The sequence below is a fragment of the Eumetopias jubatus genome, unplaced genomic scaffold, assembly GCF_037043125.1.
Source record: "Eumetopias jubatus isolate StellerSeaLion01/CBP00866 unplaced genomic scaffold, mEumJub1_p1.0 scaffold_8, whole genome shotgun sequence".
NCBI lineage: Eukaryota > Metazoa > Chordata > Mammalia > Carnivora > Otariidae > Eumetopias > Eumetopias jubatus.
Genome location: NW_028274814.1, coordinates 81,737,092 through 81,745,147, shown reverse-complemented (window position 1 = coordinate 81,745,147; position 8,056 = coordinate 81,737,092).

Genomic DNA, 8,056 nt, shown 5'->3' with positions numbered 1-8,056 from the left:
TTTCCGAATGTTTTGAAGTTTGTTACCTTTTATCAAATAGTAGGGAATGTGAAATTTCTTTTTAAAGGGGCGCCTGGGTGGTTCAGTTAAGTGTCTGCCCACAGTGAGAGAGGGAACACAAGCAGGGGGAGTGGGAAAGGGAGAAGCAGACTCCCGGCTGAGCAGGGAGCCCGATGCGGGGCTCGATCCCAGGACACTGGGATCATGACCTGAGCCGAAGGCAGACGCTTAACGACTGAGCCACCCAGGCGCCCCACTAAGCCTTATTCTTAAAGAGTTCTATATATCTGCAAAATGTCTTAAACTTGGTGAAAAAGACAAATTTAAAAAAATCCTTATTTTCAACTCAAAACAAAGCTAGAAAGCAAAAATAAAACCAAAATCTTCAGGATACCTGGGTGGCTCAGTTGGTTAAATGACTGCCTTCAACTCAGGTCATGATCCTGGAATCTCAGGATTGAGTCCCGCATCGGGCTCCCTGCTCAGTGGGGAGCCTGCTTCTCCCTCTCCTACTCCCCCTGCTTGTGCTCTCTCTCTCTCTCTCTGACAAATAAATAAATAAATAAATAAATAAAATCTTTTAAAAAAATCTTCAAAATTCTTAAATCATCTCCATTTGAGAAATATTTTTAAGAGGTCAGAAAGACAAGACCTAGTATCAGTTAATCACCAGGTTTTCTCCAGCTTTATAAGCTAATGCTTCTACTCTTCTATTTTTTTTTTTTTTTTTTTAAGTAAGCTCTACATACAGCGTGGGGCTTGAACTCACAACCCTGAGATCAGGAGTCACATGCTTTACTGACTAAGCCAGCCAGGTGTTCCTACTCTCCTATTCTCAAAATTCAACCTTTCAATCTCTGGATACAATATGGCAGTCTCCCTCCTGCTTCCTCTCTTCCATCAGCATTTATGGAGCTCCTAATATGTGTAATTCCTTTCCCTGCCTTCGAAGAGTTTAAGAATTAAGCAGTCATCCCTCATCCAAGGCATATCCCTGCTCCAGGGCCTTGGCACCTGCTGTCCCCTTTTGCCTCAGAGTTCATCTATCTACATGGTTCGTTCCCTCATTGACTTTAGATTTCTGTTCAGATGTCACCTCCTTAGTGAAACTTTCCTTGAATATACTACTTAAAATTACATTTTTAAAAAAGATTTTATTTATTTATTTGACAGAGAGAGACACAGTGAGAGAGGGAACACAAGCAGGAGTGGGAGAGGGAGAAGCAGGCTTCCCGCTGAGCAGGGAGCCTGATGCGGGGCTCGATCCCAGGACCCAGGGGTCATGACCTGAGCTGAAAGCAGACGCTTAACCGACTGAGCCACCCAGGTGTCCCTAAAATTACATTTTCACCTTTGGTTCTTGCCCTTGCTATTCTATTGTCTGCCCTGTTTTTCTTCATGGCACGTGTAAATATCTGGCATAGTCTATATTTCAGTCTCTATCATCTATCATCTATCAGTGTATTTATTTATTTTTTTTTCTGTCTCACCCAACTAGAATGTAAGTTCTGGGAGTAGAGATTTTGTATCACTGCTTCCTAAAATGGAATCTGGTACTTACTGGATGGATAATGTTGAGTGAATGGTTAATGAGCTCCAGGTAGTAGTTGACTTGCTCTGTCACATAACTTGAGTGGTGGAGTCAAAGCCAAATTTCGGCCGTCTTCCTCTGGCTCTTAACCACAGATGTAGCCTGCTTCTGTTGTCACACTTACATAATTCTATAGGTGTGTGAGTGTTAGGGCTGTTTTATTATCTGTATGCTCTGAATCTATTGCTTGCAGGGAGGGTGAAGCCATGCGTAGGTTCGGATACCCATCTTGCCCTTGACCTGGGGAAATCGTGTTTTCATCAAACAGGAAATGAGGATATTGGGAATACCTACCTGGGTGGGTTGCAATGTTGGAATAGGTTTTGTTTTGGTTTGGTTTTGGTTTTGGTTTTTGGTTTAGAGCGGTCAGTGTATTCAAGTGGCCAGATTCCACAGGACTGGGGAAGAAAAATGGTACCATCACAGGCAGGCCATCGGCTGAGGAGCTAAAAGCTGGGTGGGGCACCTATGATATGGCAGCTCTTGAGGTTGATGGTAAGAGCCTTTTTAGGAAAGTAAATGAAAGGGAGCAAGCTACAGGAAGGTCAGAATTTGACTAAACACTTGGAATTTTTCTTACGTACCTTAGGTCCTCATTTGGCTAGTTCTCTTCTGTTTATGTACCTTAAAAATACTTTCCTTATTTCAAAACAATAATAATATAATAGTTACAGAGAACTTCCATATGCTCTTTACCTAAATTTGTCGATTTTTCACCTTTTGACAAATTTTCTTAATCATTGTTTTGTATATGTACTATAACATGTTTTTTTCTGAACCATTTGAGAGTTGGTTTCATACAATATGCCCCTTTATCTCTCATACTCTGGTGCATATTTCCTAAGAAGAAGAATTTTTTTAAATTTAAATTCAATTAGCCAACATAAGAATGTTATCTTATATATAACCATGGCACAATTATCAAATTCAGGAAGTTTAACATTGACACTATCCTTTAAAGTCTGTTATTCCAAAATTGTCAGTTGTCCCAATAGTGCCCATTATGGCATTTTCCCTCTCATACGAGATCCCAGGCCAGGATCATGTATCACATTTTGTTGTCATACTTCTGTTTCCTTAAACTAAAGTAAACTAAACTTAACGGAAATAGTTCTTCAGCCTTCTTTGTCATTAAGGACATTAACATTTTTAAAGAATACAGGCCAGTCATTCTATAGAATGTTCATCTGTTTGTTTTTCCTGATGTTTCCTCTTGACTGGATTCAGGTTCTGCATTCTGAGCTGGAATATGATGTAAATCATGTGTGTTCTTTTCAGGGAAGTCAACCCCAAGGCCCATCTTATTGGTGATGTAATTTGGTCAAAGTCAAAATCGATCAAGGGGTTGTCTGGTTTCCCCACAGTATAGTTACTATTTTCCCCTTTGCAACTAATAAACAATCTATGAGGAGACATTCTGAGAATACGCAAATATCCTGCTCTGCTTTACTCCCCGCCTAGACTTAGTATCCCCTCGTGATCCTTGCCCAAACCAACTTTCATCATAAAGCTTGCAAAATCGTGATTTTCTAACTCTAGCAATCCCTCCACTTTTATCATTTGGCATTCAACTACAAAGAAGAACCCTCCTTTCTCCTCATTCATTCATTCATCTATTTACTATCAGTATGGGCCTTTATTTTATCCAGTAAGTTATAATCCATTTCTTCTTTTTTTTTTTTTTTAGTTATAATCCACTTCTATCCTTACTTATTTTAGTACTTGAATTGTACCGCTTTTGACCATAAGAAGCCCCTTTAATCTGGCTCCCGGGTCCTTTCACCCTGACTTTTTTTCCTCTTAGCACTGCCTCTGTTCCTGGCACAACAAAAATGTTCCAGGCTTATCTTATGCTTCCTCTGCTCCACTTGGAATCAGCCATGTCTTCAAGGAGCCCTGATTCCTTTTTGTGGAGAATGGCATTTAGAAACTGCCATCTTGGGGAGCCTGGGTGGTTCAGTCAGTTAAGCGTCCGACTCTTGATTTTGGCTCAGGTCATGATCTCAGGGTTGTGGGATCGAGTGCTATGTGCTCAGTACAGAGTCTGCTTATCTCTCTCCCTCTGCTCCTCCCCACCCCCACACGCACACTCATTCTCTCTCTCTCAAATAAATAAATACATAAAAATCTTAAAAAAAAAAAAGAAACAATGATCTAGGCACCAGGTATGTTCATAGCTACTGGATAGATTTATGGACTTTTGAATTTTAAACTAACATCCTTTGGATCCCCCAATCCATCTTAATTGTGCTAAGGGAAACAAAGGGCCACAGCTTTAAAGGGGGGAAGTGATGTTCCCCTGGGAGATATCACAGGGGCAGCAGAGAAAATGGATTGATAACCCAGGAGGTAGGTGGGGGGTGAGGTAGTCAGTTGGGGTGCTTAATTCTTCCCTTTTTTTAAGAGAGGTGTTTAAATGTTAAATGAAGTACCTTGAAGGTTGGGCTTTGTATAAAGAAGGCAACATTCTCTCAACCCCTGGTTTAGTGTTGGCATTGTAAGTTTCCTAGAATAATAGGTCATGGAGTCAAAAGGCCTGCCAAGTACTCACTTGATACAACCTTGGCCTTTAGGCAGATTTTTTTAACCTGTATTTTACAAATAAGGCAGCTGAGGCTGGGCAAAGCTAAGGTTCTTACAAAGTCACAAAAGTGTCTCTTAAGCAGAAGATGTAGTTTATTCTAAAGAAGAATACCATTTGTTTGTACAAGCCACCATCTCTTCAACTTTATCCCCCCAAACGCAACAATTCTGTGCTTTCTTTTCTAGACTGTTTTGTCACTACTTGAGATCCAGTTTCCACATGTTAGAAGAATCCAGTAGTCTGATGACCTAGTTTTGAAAAATTCCTGAAGTTCATTTTTAGCAAATTCTCTGGTGCCAACATAATTAGCTCGCACATTTCCTTAGTTTGTAGCATGGTATTTTTAGTTTTTTTTTTCTTATAACCACATACATTTTAAAGTTGGATGAGAGGTTTAAGTGTTTTTAATGTCAGCTGGAGGTGTTTTGCTACTGTTCCCTTCTGCCAAGGAAGATAGACTGGAGGGTTATATATACCAGGTATTGATACTGGGATTTCTTTGGGGGAAGAATTTAAACTACACATTCAATTTCTTTAACAGATGAGGACTGTTGAGGGCTGTTGAGGGCTGTTTCTTCTGGAGTAAGGTTTGGTAATTTTTGTCTTTCAAAAAAATGGTTTATTTTCATCTAAGTTTCAGGATTTATTGATATAAACTTGTTTCCTTATTATCCCTTTAATATCTGTAGAATCTGTAGTATTGTTACCTGTCTCTCATTCCTGATACGGATGACTTGTGTCTTCTCTCTTTTTTTCTGTTCAGTTTAGTGAGAGGTTTCTTGTTTATTGATCTTCTCAAAGAACCAGCTTTGGTATTACTGAGTTTCTTAATTGTTTTTCTTGCTTGGTTTCTGCCCTAATCTTTATCCAAGTGAATTTTCCAGATTGGCAATATTCAGTGCATACTGTCACACACTGATGCTGAAAGAGTAACATGTCCTGAGGAAAATGGAAGCTTTGCTTACTACAAAACTGTAGTAATCAACATAATGTGGTCTACCATATGGACATGCAGACCAAAGAAATAGATTGAGAATCCAGAAATAAGCCCTCACATTTACAGTCAATTGATTTTTGGGGAAAGAATAGTCTTTTCAACAAATGGTGTTGGGACAACTGGATATCCATATGCAAAAGAATGAAGTTGAACCCCTTTATCACATCATACACAAAAATTAACTCATATGAATTATAGAACTAAACCTAAGAGCTAAAAACTATAAAACTCTTGGAAGAAAATAGAGGAATATATCTTAGTGAGCTTGGGTTAGGCAAAGTCTTCTTACATATGACACCAAAAGCACAAGCAACCAAAGAAAACACAGATTAGGGGCGCCTGGGTGGCTCAGTTGGTTAAGCGACTGCCTTCGGCTCAGGTCATGATCCTGGAGTCGCGGGATCGAGTCCCACATCGGGCTCCCTGCTCAGCGGGGAGTCTGCTTCTCCCTCTGACCCTCTTCCCTCTCATGCTCTCTGTCTCTCACTCTCTCTCTCTCAAATAAATAAATAAAATCTTAAAAAAAAAGAAAAAACAGATTAATTGGACCTCATCAAAATTTAAAACTTGTGGGGTGCCTGGGTGGCTCAGTCATTAAGCGTCTGTCTTCGGCTCAGGTCATGATCCCAGGGTTCTGGGATCGAACCTTACATCGGGCTCCCTGCTCGGCAGGAAGCCTGCTTCTCCCTTTCCTACCCCCCTGCTTGTGTTCTCTCTCTCTCTCCGTCTCTCTCTGTCAAATAAATACATTAAAAAAAAAACTTAAAAAAAAATTAAAACTTGTGCTTTAAAGGACAACATCAAGAATGTGAAAAGACAATGTGGAGAATGGAAGAAGATATTTGCAAATTATATATCTGATAAAGGACTTATATCTGGAATAGATGAAGCCCTCTTACAACTTAATAATAAAAGAAAATTATCCAAATCAAAAATGGACAAGGGATCTGAGTAGACATTTCCCCAGAGAAGATATACATATGGCCAAAAAGCACAAGACAAGATGCCCAACATCATTAGTCATCAGGGAAATGCAAACCAAAACCACAATGAGATACCACTTCATGCCCACTAAGATAGTTATAACAAAAAAAGAGAGAAATAGCACGTGTTGGTAAGGATGTAAAGAAATTGGAACCCTCATACACTGCTGGTGGAATTGTAAACTTGTGCAGCCACTTTGGAAAACAGTCTGGCAGTTCCTCAAAGGTTAAATACAGAGTCATCCTATGACCCCGGAATTCCATTCCCAGGTATATATCTAAAAGAAATGAAAACGTACATCTGCACAAAAACATGTATGCAAATGTTCATGGCAGCGATATTCATAAGAGCACCAAAGCAGAAACAATCCGAATGTTCATTGTATTGATCAGGGTTCTCCAGAGAAATAGAACCAAGAGATATATATAAGAGGAGCTTTATTATAGTAATTGGTTCACCTGGTTATGAAGGTTGCCATCTGCAAGCTGGAGGGCCAGCGAAGCCAGTGGTGTAACTCATTCTGAGTCCAAAGGCCTGAGAACCAGGGAACCACTGGTATAACTCCTAGCAAGAGGTCAAAGGCCCAAGAGCTCTGATGTCTGAGGACAGGAAAAGACAGATGTTCTAGCTCAAGAAGAGAATTTGCCCTTCCCTTGCCTTTCTGTTCCATTTGGGCCCTTAAAAGATTGGATGATGCCTGCCCACAGTGCTGAGAGAGGATCTCTCTACTCAGCCTACCAAATCAAATGCTAATCTCTTCTACAACACTCTCACAGACACACCCAGAAATAATGTTCTGCCCCCTATCTGGGCATCCCTTAGCCTAGTCAGATTGGAACATAAAATTAACCATCATATTCATCAACTGATGAATGAGTAAATAAAATCTGGGCTATCCATACAATGGAATGTTCTTTGACCACGCAAATGGATGATGTACTGGTATACGCTACAAAATGGTTTAACTTTGAAAACTGTATGCTAAAAAAAAGAAGCCAATCTCAGAAGACCATATATGGTATGTTTCCATTTATTTGAAATATCCAGATTAGAAAGTAGATTTGTGGCTGCCCAAAGCTGCAGGTTTAGAGGGAAATGGAAAGGAAAGTGATTTCTAATGGGTACAAGGTTTTGGGGGGCAGTGATGAAAATGCACTAAAATGAATTGTGGTAATGGTTACACAAATCTGTGAACATATCAAGACCATTGACTTGTGAATGGAACAGTATATGAATTATATTTGAATAATCCTGAGGTATATATCTTTGAATAAAGCTGAACAACTATGTATGTATACATCTGTCCTTCTAAGATCAGGAACAAGATGGAGAGGTCCATACTCACTCCTTCTGTTTAACACTGTACTTGAAGTTCTAGCTAGGTAATAAGGCAAGGGAAAAAAATACATAAAAATTAGAAAGGAAAAAGTAAAATTGTTTTTATTTGCAGGTGAAATGATCACCTATGTAGCAAATTCTAATGAGCCTACGAAAATGCTACTAGAACTAGTTTAGCAAGGTTGCAAGATACAAGATCAATATACAAAAATTAATTTTATTTCTGTACACCAGCAACAAACTATTGGAAGTGGAAATTAAAAGACAATATCATTTACAGTATCATCAAAAAAGAAGAGAGAATTATGTAAGGACAACTCTGATGAAAGATATGCAAATCCCATACACTGAAAACTAAAAAACATTGGTAAGAGAAATTAAATAAGACTTAAATGGAGAGATATACAATGTTTATTGCTGAAAGGCCTAGTATTGCTGAGACGTTAATTCTTTCCAAACTTATTTATAGATTCAGTGTAATCTCAATAGAAATCCCAGCATGGTTTTTGTAGAAATTACTGTTGATTCTAAAATGCATATGGAAATGCAAGTGATCTGGGAT